The sequence below is a fragment of the Balaenoptera musculus genome, chromosome 6 (assembly GCF_009873245.2).
Source record: "Balaenoptera musculus isolate JJ_BM4_2016_0621 chromosome 6, mBalMus1.pri.v3, whole genome shotgun sequence".
NCBI classification, from domain to species: Eukaryota; Metazoa; Chordata; class Mammalia; order Artiodactyla; family Balaenopteridae; genus Balaenoptera; species Balaenoptera musculus.
In genome coordinates, this window is record NC_045790.1 from 102,921,593 (window position 1) to 102,944,616 (window position 23,024).

At 50.8% G+C, this 23,024-nt stretch overlaps 1 protein-coding gene across 2 annotated transcripts in view; it reads left to right on the top strand.

Annotated features, from left to right (window-relative positions):
• Positions 1–2,541: 2,541 nt before the first annotated feature.
• The window catches only part of GSN (gelsolin), a 56,241-nt gene continuing 35,758 nt past the window's right edge, over positions 2,542–23,024 (top strand). Inside the window, exons 1-2 of one of the 2 annotated variants that reach the window (XM_036855244.1) lie at positions 2,542–2,653; positions 14,878–14,967. The gene's annotated coding sequence lies outside the window, so the exon portion shown is untranslated. The remainder of the gene's footprint in view (positions 2,654–14,877; positions 14,968–23,024) is intronic. The other variant, XM_036855243.1, reaches the window with a different exon arrangement.

Below are 23,024 nucleotides of genomic sequence, written 5' to 3' on the forward strand. Positions count from 1 at the left end.
GTGTCAACTGTGTTTGTGGTGGGGTGAGAGTTATAGTACCAACTTGGGTACCAAGTGAGGGCCACCACTGTGGATGGGGAAAGGCATTCTCAGAAGAGGGAGCGGGTACCCCCAAATTGTCTACTGCATGGCCTGGGTGTGGCCTTTGTTCTCCCCATCCTCACTCCTGGGAAAGAGGTGGTCTTCTGGCAAAAGACGTCAAAGTTCTTCCATGAGAGGAGATCCATATCAGCAAGAACAAGAAGACATTCACTCTGAAGGTGAGCTACAGGGCAAATAGTCCTTACTGATCCCTAGACCAATGGGGAGAGGAGTACAAAAAGGAGTCTAGAAAGAAATGAGAACAAGACACCAAGGCAGAGGAGACCTCTGTGCATCCATGCAAGGCAGACTTGACCCTGACTGAAGGGTCAGGCCAAGATATATCCTGATTAGCTGTGAGACACACATTGTCCTGTTGATGTATGTAGAGCAAAGCGCTAGGAATTTGCTTGGCCCTCCGATGTCTTATTGTTGTCATAATCATTTTTAAAAATTATTTCTCGTGACAGCCTAGACTTATGGGCTTCTCCAGGACCAAATGGAGCTGTCAGAGTATTCTGTGGGCAAGCCTCTCTGCTCTCTTGGCCTCAGTTTCCCCATTTCTAAAATGAGGGGTTGGACTAGATGTTCTCCAATGTTTCCTCCATGCCAATATCATATCCTCCAGTTCTCTGGAGACACAGATTCAGAGGTTTCCCTCTCTTTGCCTGAGAGAAGTTGCTGGGGTTGGAAATGATACGTTAGATAATTCGAGGTCATGTGTATAACAGGGGCTGTCATCAAAGAGCTTAGAACCAAATAGTCTGTGTTTATGCCTTCCTCCCCACCTGTCCCGCAGTGGGCCACAGGCAGCCTCTGGGAAAAAGCAGGGAGTGGCAGAGAGGGTGGGAGCCTCCTGGGGGTGAGGCATCCTGCTTCAGTTCTCAGAGAAAGTGGAACTGGACAGAGTTTGCCAAGCCAGGAAGAGTGGTAGAGTATGACAGAGGACATTGAGCAAAGGAGGGGGGCCAAAGACTCAGACATGTACAGTGTCACTTGTGTGAACTCAGGAGAGCTACTTAACCTTCTCTGTGCCTGGGTCTCCTCATCTGAAAACTGCACATGGTAACGCTTACCTTGGGGGAGCAGGGAACGGGTAAGGTGAGGATGAACGTCGGTAGCATGTGGGAAGCCCAGAGCATGGCACAAGGTGTTCAAGAAATGGTTCTTGTAATTACTAGAGTTGTAGAAAGGGATTGGGGGCAGGAGGAAGAGCCAGACTGGATTTCCCCAGGCCCTGTGGCTTCCCTGACTGCTACTCAGTGGAAAAACTAGGAAAAACCAGGAAGTGAGTGTGTGCTCTTAGCTTCATCTGCTACTTTGACAACACCAGCTTTTCTGTCTCTGATTCCCAGCACTCGGCAATTATTGACTGGGTACATTTTACCTTCTGTTGGAGGGAAGTTTACCCAGCTGAACATGGGACTGCTGCCAGCACCTAAGCTGGGAATGGACATCTCAGTCATCTGGTCTAGTCTCCTGTAGTGTGAATCCTCCCAACTTGGAGTCACAGAGCAGCTGCAAGAAGCCAGGATATCACATTTGCACAGGACTGTTGGGAGGCTGTCCTATGCCCTCCTCCAACGTAAATGGCTCTCTGTCAAATGCATGTGAGATGCTATTGCTATAAATAAAATATTACATTTGTTTAAAAGTGACGTTGCATTCATCTTTTTGACAGTGTGGATTTGCTCTATCATCTAAAATAATATCCACCATCACACTAATAAGAACGTCCATTTATAGAGAACCCACAGTACCAGCCATTGTGTTGTCTTTCTCTCACTGAGTCTTCCCAACAGCCCTATGAAGAGGAAACTATGATGCCCATTTTACAGATGAGGAAATTGAAACTTTGATACGTTAAGTCACTTGCCCAAAGTTACAGGACTAGTAAGTGTCAGGGGGGTCCACCCCAGGCGGTGTGACTCCAAAGCCGCCGCTTAATATTTTAAAGACAAGGATGCGCTTTGGCATTTCTTCTATTTCTTGTTTCTGAATGCAGTTGGGAATCATTCTGCTCCTTTGTTCCCTTCAGTGGGTCTAGCTGCTGCTTATACGCCTCCTCGGTTTTGTGGGTTGCCCAGGTTTCAGTGGTTTTGCCTGCTGAAGCCTGACCTCCCCCGGAGCTGAATCTGCCTTCGCACGCTGCCCATTCCAATTGAGCTCTTTGGCCCCAGCCCAGCTCAAGCGCTCCCCGGGTCTCCTCCCCTGCCCCCCAGGTTCCTGCAGATCTCCCCTCCGCCTCCGGGCCTCAGTTCCCTCCCGTGTAAAGCAGGGAGCTTGATGCTTTCCTTGGGCAAGTAGCGAGGGGTTTGGGGCAAAGTCACATGCAGTGCACTCCACGAAACCCAGCCAGGAGCCGGAGCCGCCATCCTCCCCGCCGCCTATGGGAGGGGCCGTCGCTCCTCCCCTCTCCCCTCCGACCGCCCGGCGGCCCCGCCCTGAGGGCGGCTCCCGCCCGCGCCCTGCCCATCCCAGCCCGGAGACCGCAGCGCCCCTGCCCCGCAGCCAGGAACCAGCTGAGCACAGCTGGACCCAGCAGCCGCCGTCGCCAGCGCCGCAGCAGCAGGTAGGGGAGGGGAGCGACCACGACCCTGGGGCATCTGGGGATCCCGGGCCTCTGGGTCCTTCTCCCTCCTCTCGCGGTCCGGTCCGAGGTTGCCCGCGCCTGGAGCTCGGCCCGGCAGCCGGGGCGTCGCTGGAGAAGAGCTTCCTCCCTCACCTTGCTGGTCTTCCAGGGGACCAAGGAGAGTTGCATTGGAGGCTTAGGGCAGGGGAGGAGGAGGCTCAGGCCTCCACCCACAGGCCCCATTTGCTGCAAGCACCTGAACTAACTTTGACCCAGTTCGCGCGGTTGGGGTTAAGTGGGCCCGGGGTCACCCCTGCACTCGCTTGCCGGCGGTCTCCAGCCCGCGGGCTGGGCGGCGGCTCCGCTGGGGGGCGGTCTGCTCCGCGGATCCTGGACTCCAGGGTTAACGCCTTTGCCTGCGCTCCGCCGACGATGAGGAGCCCTCCACCTCCTTCCTCTTTCAGGGCCCAGGACTGTTAGAAAGTTCTTCCTCCTACTCCAGAATCCGCTTGCATTTGCTACCTGTCGGTACCGTCTCTTCCCCCGCCCTGCAGAGTGTGTTCTCTTCCCTGACTCACACGGAAACTTCTTTCAGAGTTGAAGACAGTGATGGGAATCTCCCTTTCCCTCTAGGCCCCCATCTCTTCTTGGGTCCAAACGCCCCAGATCGTGATTACAGCAGTGTTTCCTGGCCCAGTGCAGGCCGGCTGCTCTGGGCAGTGGCCAGAAGGAAGCCTGGGTCCTTGGAGACTGTTGGGGGACATTGGCTTTTTCTGCGGCCCCTCATCTGCCCAGACATCCACTCCTTATCCTGCTCTCACATCTTCCTCAGAGCAGAGAGGACATCTTTACAACACCCAGAACTCTGTAGAGCCAAAGACATTCAGGGCTGCCCTGGGGGTAACTGCTTTTTGTGGAAGGCAGGGCCTCTGGGGGCTTTTCTGAGGCTTAATCCTGCAGGTCCTGTTCTCCCAGGACCATGTTTCTGACCAGGGCACTGTGAACTCTTGCTGCACTCCACTTTACAGTGACTATAGCTTGTTGGAGTCTCCCCCCAGCCCTGTTCGTTCCACAGTTGAGAAAACTGAAGGGCCCTGAGAGTTTGTGACTGGCTGGTAGTCACACAGTGAGGAAGGGGCAGGGCTGGGACCCACTTCCAGGCCTCACTTAGCTGACTCCTTCTAGCTGGTGGGGCTTTAGACTCTTTCTTGAGTCTCGAGTTCCCTTCCCAAAGAAACAGCACTGCAGCAACACCCCTGCCCCAACACACACCCACACGTCGGGGCACTGGCTGGTGTTTCTTGGGGATGTTAATTAAGGGGTAGAGGCCTTGGAACAAAGGAGGAGGGCTGGGAGTGGGGACAGCTGGCATCCAGCTCCCTTGAAACTCCATTTTCCTCTTTGGGGCCTCGCTATTTATAAATGCCAGGGAAATTGTAAACAGCCGGGGGAGCTTGGATTGGCACCCGGGTGAGTTTCACAGCAGCAAATGTTTCCGTGTGAATCAGGGAAAGGAACTTTACTCCAGAATTTTCCATAGTCTTTTTTATTGTGGACTAACATGAATCTGGAAAAGCAAGCGGCTCCCAGGAGGAGGCTGCAGGGGTTGCCTTTCAGGGCATTTCCTTCCTTCCCTCCGTCCTTGATTTAGCGCTCTTCTGGGCCCGTGTTCTGTGTCTTACCCTGTGAGGGGCCCCAGAGCCTTGAGGAGGACAAAGCTATTTGTCCTCAAGATGCTTCTCATCTATAGTGGTTGGAACAAACATGCAATACTGAGAGCTACTTCAGCCTAAAGGGGTGATTAAGTCTGTCTGGCCGACCCAGGCCTTGGAGATGAGGAATAGTTTTCCAGAGGATAAAGCGATTGGGGAAGAGGCATTCTAAGAAGCTGGAACAGCTCATGCAAAGGCACTGAGGTTTTCTGAACAATCAACATGGCTAGAATGGCAGATGAGCGAAAGGTGGAGTGGTGGGAGTTGAGACTGTAAATCAAAATGGAACTAGATTGTAAACTAAGGGCTTGGACTTACTTTATCCTGAAGGCAGTGATCAAAACTCTCATTAATCTTGTGGCTGATGTAGCAGATGCATTGGAAGGGGCTAACTGGAGGCAGGGAGATCCCAAGGAGGCTGTTGGATGGTCAAGAGAGTGCAGGTCTGGACCAGAGCAGTGACCACGGAATGGACTACAGTGGCAGATTCTGGAAGCCCAGCTGAAGAACCTGTCAGAACCTGCAGTAAATTTCATCTAAAAGCAGACAATAGGCTTATAGCTATTGGATAAGGTTGCTAAGTTATTCTGAGTTGTTCAGTCTTGGGTTTTACTTTTAAAGCAAAAAAATATTGTTAAAGATTCAAACGTAAAGAAGAGTATAGAGTGGGCTTCATCCCTCTAACCCCCTTCTTTCCGAAGAGGTGGCCCCTGTTGACAGCCTTGTGTGCACTTCTGCCAAGCTGGCGCGAGCAAGAGCTGTAGACTGGATGCCTTCACACTTCTTGCTTAGCCATGCAGTGCCAGAGGGTCACTTCTCCCCACTCCATGTGGGCAGTTTGGGTCTCTCATGAGAAGTTGCCAGGTCATGGAGATGATTTCTGCATGGTCTGTCATCCTTCGCTGAGGCATTGGTCTCTGGTTTCCTTCAAGAAAACTTTACAGCCTGTATCTAGTCTCTGAGCATGTATATTTGGTTATTAGAGATTGTAGGACTACGAGAAGTTAGACACACTGACCTAGGAGTGGAGCTGTAGTCTGAGTTCTTCTGAGTGACCTTGGACAAGTCCCAGTTTGTTGGGCCTCAGTGACCTCATCTGTAAAATGGAGATGTTGGTCTCCGTAATAATAATAAAAAGCTAACTTTTAGTAAAACAAGTGCTGGAGCATTAATTACTTTGTTGGTTCCCCACAACCATTCCTCTAAGGTAGCTACTATTATCCGCTTTTATTGAGGAGGTAACTGAGGCTCAGAGAGGCTAAATAACGTGCCTCGGGTTGTGAAGCTGTTAGGTGTCGGTGCCAGGATTCCAGAGGTCTGACTGTAGAGCTGCAGCTCTTAATCACTGCACTAAATGTTCTCCAGGAGGTTCTGTTTAGTCCTGACATGATGAGAACTGAGGGGGAGTTTTGCTGTGGCTGTGACGAGGGATGCAAATCAGTGTGCGTGGCTTGGGGAGCTCAGCTCTGCAGCACACAGGCCTGGAGGGGCCTCTCGGGACTGTGAGGAAACTCATGCTTTTCTGCACTGTCTACAGGACTCCAGAGTGTAGGTCCATCTCCCCTCCATTTTAGGGAATTCAGGCTCTGAGAGGACACAGACTTGCCCAGGGTCACTCAGAGAGTTAGCAGGGGGCCCAGCCAGGCCCTGTCTCCCTCCTTTCACCATTTGAGCCCATGCTCTGGAAAGCTTTCCGAGGAAGCCGGGAAGAGTGGGCACCCCTCTTGCCCCACGGTTATTTCCTGAGAAAATGCTGGCAGAAGCAGGGAAAATCAGGTCCCAGGAGCTATGCATTTTGGGGGGGAGGGAAAGAAAGAGACCAGTGTTCAGGCAGCTGGGGGATGTTAAGTAAAAATATCTCCTCCCTTTCAACTGAGTGAGCCTGTGTCATATTTCAGCCTGGTGTGGTTTGAGAGTTTGGAGACCACAGGCAGGCTGGGTTCCTGCTGCTCTCTGGCTTTTCTTCCCCACCCTCCACCCCCGGATGTAGACTGACTGCTCTCCCCTGCCCTGCCTGGGACCACATCAACAATTTAAGGGCAGGGCAGAGGACAGCAGTAGGCGTGGTGGGCAAGACTGGACAGCAGAAGGCCTGGGCTTGGGTCCTGGTTTTGCCACTGACAAAATACTGGGTGACTTGAGCTAATCCTTGCCTTCCTCTGGGCCCCAGTGTCCTCCTGGCACTAGGTGGGTGGATGGAATAACGTCAGGCTTTCCCAGCTCTGGTGGCCTCTGAGTCAGAGGGCTTTGTGCTCAGTGCAGGAACATGGGACCCGCACGTCTGTAAGCATAAAGTGAGCCCACAGCAGTCATTTTTGTTTAAGTGACTTGCACCAGTGCCAGCTGGAGATTCAGCTACTGTTCATAAATTTGGTCTTTGTGTGTTGAATTGGTTGCCCATTTTACAGATAAGGAAGTTGAGGCCTAGGATTCATTCATGTATCCTAGTCCCTGTTCTATAAGCAATAAGGATGAGGGCCCCTGTCTGTAGTATTCTTACTGTCTGTGTTCACTTTTTGTCTTCACCGCCTTGTTTAATCTTTTAACAGCTCTGCTAGGGAGGAGATATTGACTCAGTTTTACAGATAAGGAAACTGAGGTTCAGCCCAGAGAGCTGAAATGCCTTACTTTCTCTTTTTTTGAGCCTCACAGTAGCCCTGAGGTTGTTATGGGTCCCATTTCACAGATGAGGAAACCGAGGCCTGGAGATGTGAGCTCTCATGCCCAGGGGTCCCCAGGGGCCACATGGCCAGTTAGGTTCCTTCCCAGGCCCCCCATCCTACTCCTTCCAGTACCTTGCTGGTTCTGCCTCAGAACCTCTTACATTCAATGCTTGGACTCAGGGATAACAGTTTTCTTCCTGGGCTGAAATGTATCCCTGAAACATGCTCTTCCCAAGGGGGCTCCAGCAGCAGTTAGAGCCGCAGAGCTTCTCAGGGAACTCGGATGAAGGTGCCACCACACCAGTGGGAGTGGATTTATTTATTCTGCTGAACTGGTTAAGCAAACTACCTTATTTCTTTCCAGCTTCAACAAGGATATCATCTGGGCTCCGCTTATTTGCCAGACAAATATATACCTGGTATATGTGAGCCTTCAGGGTGGGGCTTGGCCCTTAATTTTCCTTTTATAGTGGCTGTGGCTGTGCTGGGCCCTTGGTGGGTACTCAGTAAATACTAGTTAATTTTGAGGGAGTGGCAAAGTGGTATGGGTGGGATACCCATGGAGTATGGGTACTTTTCCCCACCTCCTCCACTGACTTTTTTTCTTTTTCTAAATATGATAACTCTTTATGATAGAAAATGTAGAAAATAAAAATAGCATAAAAAAATGAGAACTGTCCATAATTCTGCCAACATGAGATAATCACTGCTAACATTTGGGTGCATTTCCTTCCTGATATTTTCAGCACATTTTTTTTTTTTACCCCCATATAATTGTGGTCACACCATGTTTGTAATCTTCTATTCTTTTCAGTTTTTTTCCAACGTTATAACATAAATATTTTTTCATGTTATTTAGTACTCTAAATTTAATTTTTAAAAGAGTTTTAAAAGTATACTTACTCAGCCATAAAAAGAAACAAAATTGAGTTATTTGTAGTGAGGTGGATGGACCTAGAGTCTGTCATACAGAGTGAAGTAAGTCAGGAAGAGAAAAACAAATACCGTATGCTAACACATATATATGGAATCTAAAAAAAAAAAAGGTCATGAAGAACCTAGGGGCAGGACGGGAATAAAGATGCAGACCTACTACAGAATGGACTTGAGGACACGGGGAGGGGGAAGGGTAAGCTGGGACGAAGTGAGAGAGTGGCATGGACATATATACACTACCAAATGTAAAATAGATAGCTAGTGGGAAGCAGCCGCATAGCACAGGGAGATCAGCTCAGTGCTTTGTGACCACCTAGAGGGGTGGGATAGGGAGGGTGGGAGGGAGATGCAAGAGGGAGGAGATATGGGGATGTATGTATTATGTATAGCTGATTCACTTTGTTATAAAGCAGAAACTAATACACCATTGTAAAGCAATTATACTCCAATAAAGATGTTAAAAAAAAAATAAAAATAAAAAATAAATGATTAGAAAACAAAAGTATACTCTACCTAAGAGGATAAATGCATGTTTATTTAAAATCTTTCATTCCAATAGTCTGGGGGAATTAAAGAAATGAAATAATGCATTTTATTTGTAAAAAACAAGTTTTACATTTTTATTATTAAAATGATAAACGCTGACCTGATTTTTTATTATTCTCTATTATTGTATCTATGGTGTGAATTGTTCACTTAACTGATCCTCTATTATTAGGCATCCAGGCTGTTTATAAACAATCCTGCAATGAACATTCTAGTGCATAAATTGTTCCTCTTTCATTATTTTCTACAAGAGAGCCCAAGAAATGAAGTTGTTGGGTCAAAAATGATGTATTTACAGCTTTTGCTACATTTTGCCCAATTGCCACCCTTGAAAGGTTGTAGCAGTTCTTTATTTCCACCAGCCATTCACAAGGGCGGCAGCATTCTTTAGGGAGCATTGGAAGCTGATTATCAAAAGGCAAGCTGTCCTGTTAGAAGGCTCAGGGACCATTTTCCTGAAGCATCTACTTTATTTCTTCATTTAGCAAATACAGGCATAACTTGGAGATATTGTGGGTTCGATTCCAGATCACTACAATAAAGTGAATATTGCAATAAAGCGCGTCACACAAGGTTTTTGGTTTCCCAGCTCATGTGAAAGTTATGTTTACACTATACTGTAGTCTATTAAGTGTGCAATAGCATTCTGTCTAAAAAAGAAAATGTACATACCTTAATTCAAAAATGCTTTATTGCTAAAAAATGCTACCCATCATCTGAGACTTCAGTGAGTCGTAGTAGTAACAGCAAAGATCATTGATGACAGATCACCATAACAAATATAATAATCATGAAAAAGTCTGAAATATGGCGAGAATTACCAAAATGTGACACAGAGACACAAAGTGAGCAAATGCTGTTGGAAGAATGATGCCACAAGACCATTTGCTCGAAGGGTGCCACACACCTTCAATTTGTGAAAAACACAGTATTTATGAAGCACAATAAACAGAAGTGCAATATAACGAGGTATGCCTGTAGATCTGCACAGTTCAGCATCAGTAAGGGATAACGATTAAGATCCCAGGCTGAAGAGGCAGAGAGAATCTGGTTCTCACTCCAGTTTCTGCTTGGCACTTGCCATAAGACCTTGAGCTTATGCCCGGTCACTGCTCTGCCTCCATGCTTAGGACAGATGGACTTGCCTTTGTGTTTCCAGTGCAGAGACTTTGTTGTGATTGTGGTCACCCTGTGCTGAAGGCTTCTCTCCTGACTGCCTCCTCGCCTTGAAACCGTTTCCAGATTCCGACCATAACGGCTGGACCTCGGGAGTTGCTTGGTCCCATCTCCTCACTTCATGGCCAGGGGTGCTCATGCCCAGCGAGAGCAAGTGAATTTCCTAAAGCCCAAAGCAAGTTCTCTCATTGCTGCTCCACCACTTGTGAGATTTCAAAAGTTCCGGTCTAAACCAAAAGGATTTCAGTTATTATTAAACCCAAGGCCTGGGAAGAAAGGAACTTGGTCGTGGTCAGACCCCGAGCCTGTCCTGGCAGTGTTGTCCTGCGAAAGTCATTTTCCTCTCTAGCCGGTTTCCGCCACTGTGAAATGGGGATGGGCACCTTCTTTGGTCTGCCTGGGTCTACTTTTCCACCAGTCAAAGGCTTAATTACAAGATCCAACGGCAGGTCTTGGTCTCTTGATTGTGCATCCTAAAGTGGGTGACCTCAAGCTTTTTGAGGTCAGTGGTGCAGATGTTAGGGCAGAGACTTAATATTACAACATAAAAAAAGATGCCTTTGGACCCTTTCTCTCCTCAGGGGAAGGGTTTTGTTAACAATGTTGCAGTTGGATGTAAGGGATGTTCTAGAGCATCTCAAGCTTATCCTGCACACAGATCACCTGGGGATTTTGTGAAAATGCAGATTCTGGTTCCATAGGTCTGGAGTGGGTCCTGACACTCTGCATTTCTAACAGGCTCCCAGGTAATGCAGATGTTGCTGGGTCAGGGACCACACTTTGCACAGTAAGATTCTAAATCCTTTGGTAAGGGCCCAGACTAGAGCCCACATCTCTTCTTTTTTATATACAAATTTATTTATTTTATTTATTTTTGGCTGCATTGGGTCTTCGTCGCTGCACGAGGGCTTTCTCTAGTTGCGGCGAGTGGGGACTACTCTTTGTTGCGGTGCACGGGCTTCTCATTGCGGTCGCTTCTCTTGTTGCAGAGCACGGGCTCTAGGTGTGCGGGCTTCAGTAGTTGTGGCACGTGGGCTCAGTAGTTGTGGCTCGCGGGCTCTAGAGCGCAGGCTCAGTACTTGTGGCTCACGGGCTTAGTTGCTCTGCGGCATGTGGGATCTTCCTGGACCAGGGCTCGAACCCGTGTCCCCTGCATTGGCAGGCGGATTCTTAACCACTGCGCCACCAGGGAAGCCGGAGCCCACATCTCTTGATGTCTTCTTTTTGAGGTTCTTTCTACCCATCGTATTTGCCTCCCTCCTCTCTTCACAACACTGAGTTGAACTGTATTTGATCCACAGTTATGAGTTTCTAGAATCTGAACAGCCCTTGAAATATTTTGCTACCTAATTGCAGAGCGAGGTAGGGCTCTTCTTCAGGAGAGAGTGACTCAGTAGGAAGCCATCTGAAGGGGGAGAAATACAGCTGAAGGACCTAGCATTTGGCATAAACATTTCCACCAGAAGTTTTTATACTCAAGATTATAAATATTATTCTTTTGTAGCTGTAGGCTGCAAACTACAGCCCCGGGGAAGCCCCAGCCTGTTTTTGTATGTCTCTAAGCTAAGAATGGTTTTTACATTTTTTTAAATGTGAAAATGTAAAAAAGAAAACCCAAAACCAAACAAGGAAGAATATGCAACAGAGAGGGTATGTGCCTGCAAAGCCTAAAATATTCACTTTCTGGCTCTTTACTGTAAAAGTTTGCTAACCCCGGTCTAGAGTAAGTGGAGCTTTATATTTTTCTCTAGTGAGCAAGAGGCCCAGCCTTATAGCTTGAAATTTAGTGAGACCAAGGTATCGGGGAGGCAGCCTGACTTGATGGGAGCTGCCCCGACATCTTAGCTGTGTGACCCTGAGCACATTGCTTCACCTCTCTGAACTTGTGCTCTTCCTTCACAAAATAAGGACTGTGACGTCTGCTGGCTGAGTTATTGTGAGGATGAGACATGGTGTATGTAAGGAATTTAACACTCGGTAGGTGCTCAAAAAATGACAGCTGTTGTCATTGGGGCGGCCATTTGAACCCTTCTGGCATTACTGGACAGATAACATGTTGCCCCCACAAAATCTGAGGGTCCTCCCAGAGAGCTGGGAGCAGTCTCTTAGGATAGAACACCTCTGTTCCAGCCTCCCCCAACCACCCCTTCCCTCCAGGGCAGAAAGCTCCTCTTCAGCCACCCAAACAGATGGGGTTCCTGGTGCTTGTACACTTTCACTAACGGCAAGCTCTCTGCCCACTCTTTCCACTTGTGGGCAGCTCTGACTATTAGAAAGTGCTTCTCTCCCTCTCTAAGGTATAATTCAGCAAACAGGCACCACGCGAGCCCCAGACTGGGGTGGTGAGTACTGGAAGGAGACCTCCTCTTTATGGCTCCATCCAACATGTGGGTGGTAGACTAGAGCTAGTGGTTTATGGACCTTGTTTCTAAGTTGTGGCAGCCTTAAGGTCCAAAATGGAAAACAGACCAACTTGGAGTTAGCTGGAGCTAATTCTAAATCCAGTTGAGTTTGAAACTCTGGGGCTCCCGGTGTCCAAAGCCTGGAAAAGAGTGTAATGCTCTTTTTGCCCATAGATGGCAGCACCTGTACCCTTTGCCATCTCTGTGAACGCGTGTGCGCATGAGTGTTTATGCATGTGTGCACACACGTGTACACGCATGTGTGCATGCATGTGATTTACTAGTTCTTTCCTTCAATGAATCTTGAGCTGTGGTGGCCCTAGACTAGGCGCTGGGATAGCCAGGAGCAGGTCTTGGTCTGATGGGGGAGGCTGACTTGGAAACAGACCATAACAGTGTGATAGGGGAGATGGGTGGTGGCTCAGAGGAGCTCAACCTCACGGGGGAAGGGGAGGTTAGAGAAGAGTTCTTGGAGGAAAGCTGGGCTTGATCATGAGCGGGAGAAAAGAAGAACAGGGATGGAAGAGAGTTCAGGAACAGAGGAAACAGTCTGTGCAAAGATTACAGGAAGATGCAAGGAACAGAGTGCAGCTGTGTCTGGCTGGAGCTTGGAGGGGTGTGGGTGGAAGACAGGAACCGATGAGAGCTGAGGCTCAAGGCGCTGATGGGGGCAGATTGTAAAAGCGTTGAAAGGTTCGAGGATCTTGTGTTTTATCTGGGGGCTGTCGGGGAGCCATGGTCAAGTCTGAGCAGAGGAGTAACGTGGTCTGGGCTTGCTCTGTAGGGGAGGAGAGAGGAAGTGGGAGGACCAGGTAGGAAGCACTGCAGTATCCCAGGTGAGAGGCAGTGGTGCCTGGACCAAAATGTTGGCAGTGGGGGTGGGGAGAAGTGGATGCATTAGGGTAGAACCAGCAGGCAGTTTTGCAGCTGAGAGTGACAGAGCAGGGAAGGCTGAAGAGGTTGGTGCCCCGGTGTCTGGCCTGGCCCAGTGTGTGCATGGTGGGTGATGGTGCTGATGTTGAGGTGGAGAGCATTGAGGGTGAAACAGGTGGCACTTGGGAACAAATGCAGCACTGCCGGTGAGGATGAGCGTGAGATTTGGAGGTGTGTCAAAGAGAAGGGGGCTGGATTTGAAAGGTTTGTCCTCAGGGAGTTAACAGAAAGTGGGAAGTCATTAGTCATTTGCAGGAACCCAGCTCTACTTTGATCTATCCCGCAGAACTGGGAAGTTTCTGTGGAACTCTTTGAAGAGGGCCCATGGAGGTGGCGTTTAACTCTAGGTCATGGGGCCCAGATAAGCGCCCAACCTCTTTCCAGATCCCTTGCTATGCACTGGTGCCACTCACAATGCAGAAATCCACAGGAATGTCTGGGCCATTTACTGTCAGCTAAGAATAGGGTTGATTTGTGTCTTAATCCCAGGAGCCTGCAGGGCTCCACTGAATTTGGAATCTTGGACTCTCTCCCCTTGGCTTGGAGAAGCAGGTTTGGGCAGAGAAATTTTCCAGTTCAGGCAGGAGCCAGCGTGCTGAGCTGCTGCCTGAATGTGGATGAGCCGTGAATGAGTCTGGGAGTGAGGGAGGGTGGCGATCCAGGTTGTCCCTGAAAGTGTGGGAGCTGAAAGACTGCACTGCATGATCTACTCTGGGGCCGGCGTAGGCTGGCCCTTCGTTTAGTCATCCAGCGTATACCCACTGGTCCTGCTGTCTGCTAGGTCACGTGGCAGCGCTGGAGCTTCAAAGGCAAAACAGTCTAATGGAGCTCACAGTCTGATGGGAGAGAAAGACCCGTCACCAGATAATGATAATACAGTCTTGCAATAATAGAGCAATGCTAAGCATAGAGGTGGGGACATGGCATGTAAACAGCTTGGGTCCCCAGTCTGCACCAGTACAGGATGAGAAAGATATAATGTTTAGAAAAAGGCTTAGAGATTAATAATCAGAGTAAGCACATACACTGTTCAAAACCCTGGACATATTTTATCTCATTTAATCCTCATAATGAGCCTATGTGGTAGGTTCTAACATAATCCCTCTTTTACAGAGAAGAAAACTGAGACTCAGAAAGATGAAGGAACTTGGTTAAGTTACATATTAGTTAAATGAGGGACCATTTTTGTCTAACTCCAGGATCTTGAACCACAGCTCTGAAGTTGACCATAAGCTAAATTCAGTCATGCAATGAGGTTACCTTCGATGCTCGTGGGACTTTAGGCTGGATTAATAGAGGCATGATATCTAGAATGATGGAGGTGAGAGTTCTGCTTGCCCTGCCCTGGATAGAGCTCGGCTAAATGTTTAATTCTGAGCCTTGTGCTGTCAGTAGGGACAGGGTTCATTTGAAGTAGATCAGGGAAGCAGGGGGAGGGAACCAGACACCTTGATCTCAGGAAGAGCTGGAGGAAGGGGGGTGTACAACTTGCAGAAGACTTGAGGGGCCCAGGGTCACTGTCTTCAAGTCTCTATGGAGACATTGGGAAACAGGGTGGCAGACCTGTTCTGGGTGACCCCAGAGGGTAGAGTTAGGACTAGTGTGTATGAGGCATAGGAAGAGAGATTTTAGCACATCCTTGTGACAAGCCTTTTAACCAGCCAGACTCTCCAACAGAAGGTCTTGCAGCCTTGGCAGGAAGTGAGTGCCGCATTGCTGGAGGTGTGCAAGTAGGGGCTATGTGATCTTGGTGTGGAGGGGGGGTGGGGATTGGGGACGAGTGGAAGCATCACATGGGGCTTTGACCAGATGACCTTGAGCCCCTGACCCTGGGAGTCTTGGCCCTTTCTTTACAGGTGGTGCTGATAACCCCCTGTACCGTGCTTCCGCCTTGGTCCCGACACCTCCCGACAGGAGCAACCCTCTTCACCCAGCAGCCCTGCAAGGTAGGTAGAGCAGTGCAGACACCCTGGCGTCCTTCTAAACCCAGCCCTGGCTGCCCAGGGGAGTCTGGAGGGGACTGTGGAAGCAGCTGCTGGTCACCACGAGTGGATTCAAAGGCGGTCCCTGAGGTTTTTGTAGTAAAAGGCTCAGCGAACGTTTCTGCTCATTACTTCCTTCATTTGCTCCTCACCCTCCCTTGAGACGGAGGCCAGGCAAGGGTGATCCCGTGGGGAAGAGGCAAGAACTGGGCTGGGTGCCAGGGCTCCTGGGCCCCGACCCTGGCTGTGCTGCTTGCGCGCTGGGTGACTGTAGGAAAGCGCTTTCCCTCTCAAGGCCTCTGTTAGCGCTTCTGTAAGAGGGCGGACTCCCGTGAGGAGGAGGTGTAGGAATTCTCTGGAGAGGTGAGAAAAGCTGGGGTACAGCTGCCAAGGAGGCTCCAGGCTTGTTGACCATAGGAGGAGTGAGAAGGGTGAGTCATGGGGAAAGTGGATGAGTCATACCCACCTGGGATGGCCGGCAGGGCGGGGCCCGCCTGACTATCAGATTCACAGGTGACCCGCTGAAGGAGGCTGAGAGGCAGGGGGTGGAGTGCAGAGTCCTCGGCTGGAAGCAGGAGACCTGGTTCAGGTGCCAGCTCGGGTCTCGGTTTCTCTGCCTATAAAATGGGTGCATTGGTCTCCCCCAGTCACCTAACAAGGTTGTCGTGAGTACTGCACGAGCTCATAGATGCTGAAGGGCTTTGTGAGCTGTGGAAAGGGGAAGGATCTGCACTAGGGGAATAACCCAGCTTCCAGTGTCGGAACAGAAAGAAAGAAGTGAGTTTGTGATAGCAACCGTGCGGAGAGCCTGGAAAACACCCCTCCAGGTCATGACATCACCCTTAGCTGCCAAAAGGAGAAGTGGCCGCATGCCTCAGGGCTTACTCATCCTTGCAGCCCAGCTGGCTTCCAGGGGGTGACACGACAAGCCAACTGCAGTTGGAGCTGTTCCTCTTTCCCCACGCTTAGATGAAAGGGTCTTCCGATGGTCTCCAGAACGTTGTGTCCTGAAAGCTGGGGATTCCTACAAGGCCCGCTGGGTCTGGAGAGGGGGACTTGTCCAATTGTAGCCGCATCCCGAGGGTTCTAGATAAAGGGGCATCCCTGGTGCTGCCCAGAGAGGAGGGATGGGGGCCATCTTGGTTCTGACGCTCCTGATTTTGAGACTGAGCCCTGACAACTCCCAGAGCCGAAGTGCCTCAAAGCGATCTGTCACCAAAAAGAGAGTTATGCTGTGGTAATGCTTTTGGCGACAATGACACAGGGACCATCTTCTGCTTTCCCACTTCTGCAGAAGTGAGCACCCACCGAGTGAGAACCTGTCAGCTGAGGGCTTTGCGTGTCCACCCCTTCCCTCCTCCATCCCTGTGCTGTACCCTACCTCACGCCCACCTCTGAGGGGACCCCCCCGGTGACCTCCTGCTTGTCAAAATCCAGTGGTGTTTCCTCCGCTCTCCATGTCCTACCTCTCTGGAGCCTCGGATACCTCCTCCTTCTAGAAGCTCTCTCTTCTTTTTGCTTCTGGTGGGCTGCACCATTCATTTTATCTCCTACTTCTCTGACCTTCCTCATCAGGGCCCTGGTTTTTTGCCTCAAACATTCAGCAGGATTCTGACTACTTCTTTCTTGAGTTACACGTATAGTAACATAGTTACTATACATGCTATACTATAGTAACATAGTTCATTCACTCGTTCATTCTTTCATGCCTGCATTCACCTGACAGATATTTAGGCCCTGGATTGGGTGATGGAGAATCAGCAACGAACGAGATTTTTCCAACCCTCATGGTCTTACAGTGTTGAGTCTTACATACATTGTTATACACATAACAAATTCATTCTTTCCTCAGCTATGAAGGAAAGGACCAGCGTCACGGGAGCATATGGGATTGGGTGGGTGTGATGGGATCTTGTCTGGACAGATGAGGGAGGCCTTCCGGAAAACCCTCAGACCTGAAGAAGAAGTAGAAGGTGGCTGAGTGGGTAGGGACAGAGCCCCAGGCAGAGGGAACAGCATGAGTGAGGCCTTGAGGAACTGAAAGAAGGGAGCACAACGAGAGAAGGGCCTGGAGACCAGCCAGCACCTTGGTCGTGCGGGCCCTTGGGGACCTTGGTTAGGGTTTGGACTTTTTCCTAGACCCCTGGGGAACCACTGAAAGTTTTAAAGTAGGGGAGAGGTTTGCCCCGATTTCATTATTAGAACGCTTGAAAGAGAGAGTCACAAGTCCCACCCTGATGAGCCCCGAGGCTGTAATTTTTGGCTCTTCCACACTGTGGCATCCTGACGCTGTTCCTCAGTACAGGGCTTGGTGTTGGGCAGCCCTGAAATGTGTACTTTCCAGCATTCTCTGGGCTCCTTGCATTTTTTTCATTGCTGAACTTCTGCACTGGGGAGAGGAGGTGAATCAGACCCTGTCCTGCCCTGGGAGATCCAGACTTGCGGTGGCTGACGCCTGGGGCCCTGGGAGCCACAGAGGGCTTCCCCCTGAGTCAGGCGCTAGGCTGAGAGGATGGGCATTCCAGGCAAGGGAGGTGCCCGTGCAACGGCTTGGCCCCCTGGTGGAACCTCTGTGCTTGGGGACTAGTGAGCAGAGTAGCTAAAGCAGGAGGGTGGGGTTGAGGTGGGGAGACTGGGAGAGCGCGCATGGGAGAGGCTTTGAATGCAGGGTCCCGATCCTCTGGGTGTCAGGGAGCCATGGCAGGTCTTGAGCTGAGGAGTGGCTTGAGCAATGGGATTTGAGAACAATCAGTTGTTGGTGGGAGGCAGAGGGGAGGGCGGATCAAAGAGGCAACGCTGTGAACTGGTTGGAGAGAATGAGTATCACTGGGTGAAGCCTTGTCAGTCCCACCCACCTACACACACACAGTAAAGTGCTCTGTGCCTCTTTCTGTTCTGTGCCCTGTTGGGTCATTCCCCCATTGGCTGGCCCTCCTGAGCTGTTTCGCTGGGGTTTGGTTACACCCTGGGCTCCAGAGGCAAGCAGGTCTGAGCATCACTCTGGCTCTGACTTGCTATGTGCCCCTTGACATGTCCTTTAACCCCTTTCAGCCTCAGTTTCCTCATCTGTGAAATGGGGGTGATATTAGGGTTGTTGAGGATTAATGATGGGGAAGTAAAGTCCTAAGCATATGCCTGGTACCTAGTGATGGCTTGGTTATCTTTATTTCCCTGTTGGTTGGTAATGCCCCAGTCCTTGTCATGATCTGCCCCTTTGGGAGGCCTCCTCTGTGGCCATAAATCTGTAATGTGAACTGGAAACAAGGTGTCCCCAGAAGCCCTGAAGGGAGCCTATAGTGGGATGCCGAGTGGTTTGGAAATGCCTTTACACTTCCCCCACTGGGGTGTGGCACAGGGCTGGGCTCCGAGAGCTGGACCAGGTCTTACCTGTCTTTTAGCACCAGCACTCAGCACAAGTCTGGCCTATCATTGTTCTCATAAATATTAAACAAACAAAAAAAATTTTAATTAAAAAAATGTCATAGACCTCAGGCATCAATCTACCAGCACCTTCATCTTATGACTGAAGAATCTGGGGCCCAGAGAGGGATAGTGACTCCTCCAAGGTCACCCAGCCCTTCAGTGGCATGGCTTGGGCCTGTCTCAAGTTTTTATTGCAATTCTAATTTTTAAAATGCTTACAATTTCAAAGTTCCCAAGTAGACTGGGAAAGAGGTAACAATGTCCCCTAGACAATTCTGGGGAGCACCCTGACTAGAAGGGCCCTAAAGATATCAAGTGCAACATCCCAGTTTACATCTGGGGAGACTGAGGCCCAGAGAGAGGTAGTGACTTGCTCAGGGTCCCCAGAGAGCGGAAAGCAGAAAAGAAGCCACAAGGCCCATTTCCAATAGCCTGCAGTAGGTGGGTGGGCTCTTCCCCCCAGCCCACTTCCTCGTGTTTAAGAAAGTGAATTAGAGCATGAACAATAGTGTCCTGAGGAAGTTTTGGGTTTTAACTGTGTCAAGGCGAAGGAGCATTTCTGGAACTGTGTGCCTGTGGAGTTGGGCCTGGCACAGCTATTTCAGACTAAGCCACAGGGCCCTATTTATAGGCCGATGTGATTAGGTTGATGTGGTCAGGAGAGGCCCGCCTGTCCTCTGCCCAGCCCAGCTATGGTGGAGGAAGAGGCCCTCAGGGGCGACTCTGACCCATGGGTGAGTAGCAAGGGATCTAGGGTCGTCCCCAAGGCCTGCTTGGAAGAGGAGCTCCAGGGAGGCCTCAGGGGAAGTCCCAGTCCTGACTGCCAGTTCATCCGCCAGCCAGGCCCTCTGCAGAGATGAAACCAGCTCCGAGCCTATTCTCTCCGGGCTTAAAAAATCCTCCACTGCCTCAGATCAGGCCAGGACCCCTAGCAGTCAGGCCCCTCCAGTGTTTACCCACCAGGTCTTAACCCCAGGCATGCCTCTCCAGTGTTTGCATTTTCCAGTGGGGGAACACCTCCGAGCTTTTGCTTTTGCTGTTCTCTCTGCCTGGCGTGCTGGTTCCCTGTTCCCCAAAGACAAACCTCCATTCATCCTTCAAGGCCCTGCTCAAATGCTCCTTTGTGGTTCATCAGGACCTGGGTGCTTCCTGCCTTGTGTTCCTGCTGCCTAGAGCCGTTTGGGTGAATACCCAAGTTCATGTGTGTGCCCCACTGGGCCGGGGAGTCCTGAGGCAGGGCCTGACACAGGGAAGAAAGGAGAAAAGCATGTGTGGTTGAGCCCCTACTGGACCATTGACCTTACACGGTTATGAGACAAGATCAGCATGCCACGCTACGCAGTAGGTATTTTTAAAAGGAGTGAGAGTAACACTTTGGAGTCAGCCCTGGGTTTGGACTCTGCTCTGCACTTCCTAACTGTGTAACTTTGGGCTGAACCTTTCTGGGTCTCAGTTTCCCTATCTGTAAAATGGGCATGATGCTAACCATGAGTTTTGGGGAAGCATTGTCAGCAAGACAAAGCTGAGAAGGACCTATCATGTTGCCTGGCCCACATTGAGCTTCTATGTGCAGTAGTAGGTGTTATTTACTCAGGGGAAACTGAGGTCGGAGCAGGGAAGCGCCTTCTCTAGGGCTCAGTGGTGGAGAGGAAAGACCAAGTCTTGGGGTCCCAGCTTCCAACTCCACCCTGTATTCTCCTCCCCTTCCTCTTTTAACCCCCTGGGCCTATTCTGTTCCCCAGATCAGGGGAAGCTTTGTTTGGGAATTGTTTTTCCTAAGAAGTTTCCTCTCTGGTGCCACTGGATGACTCAGAGCCCTGAGTCACCAGGAGGCTGAGGGCCAGGGAGGAGTGGGGCGGGAGGAGGAGGGAAGGAGAGAAGGAACCAGGGAGGGGCCCCAATTCCAGCCCAGGCCCTCCCACTGCTTGATGGACTAGATCTGGCAAGTCCCCAGTGCTGCCTGGCCTCAGTTTCCCCAGGTGCTAGAGGAGATGTTGGGCTTTGATGAGTGTTTCCCAGTCCAGGTTGAGCCTCATAACCCCAGGTTCCCAGGCCCCACCCCGAGCTATAGCCAGACGCCGGGTGTGGGGTTTTCAGGAGCTCCCCAGGTAATTCTGCTGCACAGCTGGTCTGCAGAGCTGTTTGGGAACCATGCAGCTCATGGCTGCTTTCCCCTGGGCCTCAGAGGGGCTGCTCAGCCTCTGCTTGACTTCACGTGGGATCTTAGCTCCCCTACCAGGTTTCTAGGGAATGTGTATTGCTTTTGCACAGTCGTAAAGTCCGAAAATCGTTAAGTTGGACCATCGCAAGTCGGGGACCGTCTATACAGAGTACATCACACAGCAGAAGTGACATGGTGCATGGTGCGTGATCCAAGGTATAAGTGACATGGGACGCAGCACGTGGGCTGTGCACCAGGGTACACAGGCAGGACGAGGTATGAGGAACACAGGGTCTGGTATGGGATACAGAGAACACGGTGTATGTGACAATGGGCGTGGTTCAAAGTATATGACGCAAGGACATGGTCCCCAGGGTGTAGGGTTTGATGTACGGCAATGGGGCACAGAGGGTCCTTTTTTCATGTCAGTGCCTGGAGCCCCAGCATGTGGCAGCAGGAGCCAATTTTCTCCTCTCACAAAGGCCTGTCTGGTTTGTCTCCTCCTCCTCTCTGCCTCTTTGGATGCCAAAGAGTGGGAGTGTCCCAGAGGAGTGGGGCCCAGAGTACCCCCCTACCAGCTCAGACAGGGGTCAGGGCTTGGGGCCAAGTTCATGGCTCAGGAAGAGCCTGCCAGGCCTCCAAGTCCCCTCTGTCAGAGGCAGCTGTGAGCCCCTGTTGGCTGGGCCGGAGCCGGGTAATTTTCCTCTAAGCCGTCCTCCCTCCTGCTCCCCTCCCTGGCTGCCACTGCCGGCTGTGAGTGCGTCTTAGTTCCGGGGCTTAAGGGAGAGAGAGCCCCTACTGTTGCTGGGGCAGAGGAGCTGATCCCTACCAGCTGCTGTCAGCGTGGGGGAAACGGAGGTGCAGGTGCAGGGAGGAGGCAATGGCTCCCGCGCTAGCGTTTCCCAAGCCCTCCTGGCACCTGATGCTCACTCCCTTACCTTGTCTCATCTGCACAAGGCCTCCAATAGCCTGATGAGGAGACTGAAGCTCAGGGAGGCAAAGAGCTTGCCCGAGGTCATGCAGTCAGAGGCACAGCTGAGGCTAGACCCCCGCTCTCCGGGAGGCAGGAGATTGAGGACGTACAGAGGCAAGAGGTGTCGCAGAGGGTGTCGGGGGCAAGGTGGAGGGGGGGTGTCAGTGGGTGATGAGGCTGCAAGAGCGTGTAGGTCCCAGATCCCAGAGGGCCTTAAGAGCCAAGCTTAGGAGTCCTGACTTCTTTCAGTTTGCACTGGGGTCCGTGGAAGGGTCTTGAGCAGGGAATGATGCGATCCCTGTGGATAATGGGAGAGTCGAAGGCACTGAGGAAGCTGGTGCAGTGGTTCCAGAGAAAAGATGGGAACCCTGAACCAGGACAGTGTCTGGGATGCGGGAGAGGGAAGTGAGTGTAAATGGGGAGTATGTGGGGTTGAGCATCTCTGCTCTGGCCTCAGCCCTTGTGTATGGCCTGGTGGGATGATTCTGGAGTGTCCCAGGGGGTTCTGGAAGCCCTCAGAGGGCTTGATGATGCGGGTCATTGGGCAGGTGCCTGGATGGAGGTGAGGCTGGGAGCACACCTGGGGAAAGGAGACAGCACCCGTTCCGGAGCCCTATCATGTGCCAGGCACTGTGCTTTGTGGACTGGATCTCATTTATTTCTTCCAGCTGGTTACGATTATTCACTGAGCTGGGAAAGGAACAAAAGGGTTCCAGTACTATACCTCTGTTTATGTTTAAGAGGGGAAAGTACGTTTTAAAAAGCCTTATTAAAATTAAAGGGATTAGTAAGGATAAAAAATATCTTTGAATCTCTGGTAGTTCTATTGTAGTTAAAAGTTTGAGATAAATTGCAGAGAATTTCTAATCATGCTATAGCATTTGGAGTTTTTCCATAACTGATTTTTACTAGTGTCAAGTTCCGGCAGGCCTGTGAGATAGTCTGGCTTTTCTATACCCAGGGACACAGGTTCGGAGAGGTTGAGTCACTTGCAGGGTCACCTAGGTAGTAAGAGACAGGGCTGGGATCGGGCAGTGACTCCAGAGCCCCTGTTCCTTGGGGTGGGAGCAGACCAGAGGAGAGGGGAGGGAATCATAAAGAGATTTGTGGATGGGGTGGGAGGCAAGGTGGGCTCTTGAAGTGCTGGCTTGAGGCCCCCTCCTGAGATGCCTTCCTATCCTTGGCATCAGCCATCCCTCCAGGTCTCTGGGCCTTGGCTGGGACCCTCCAGTCCTACCTGCTTTGGATGCAAGGATGCAGAGATAGAAGTCAAGGGTGGGTATGGGGGCCAGTGGGCTGTTCGTCTCCAGGGCCTGGACACATGCCGGGGGGTTGTCTTTGGGTGTTGCGGTTATTGAGCACTTGCTGTGTGCTAATAAGCACAGTGCTGGGAGCTCCTTCAATCCTCCTCCCAGCTGACCCCCAGGGTAGGACTCATCACCACATTTTATAGAGGAGGAAATT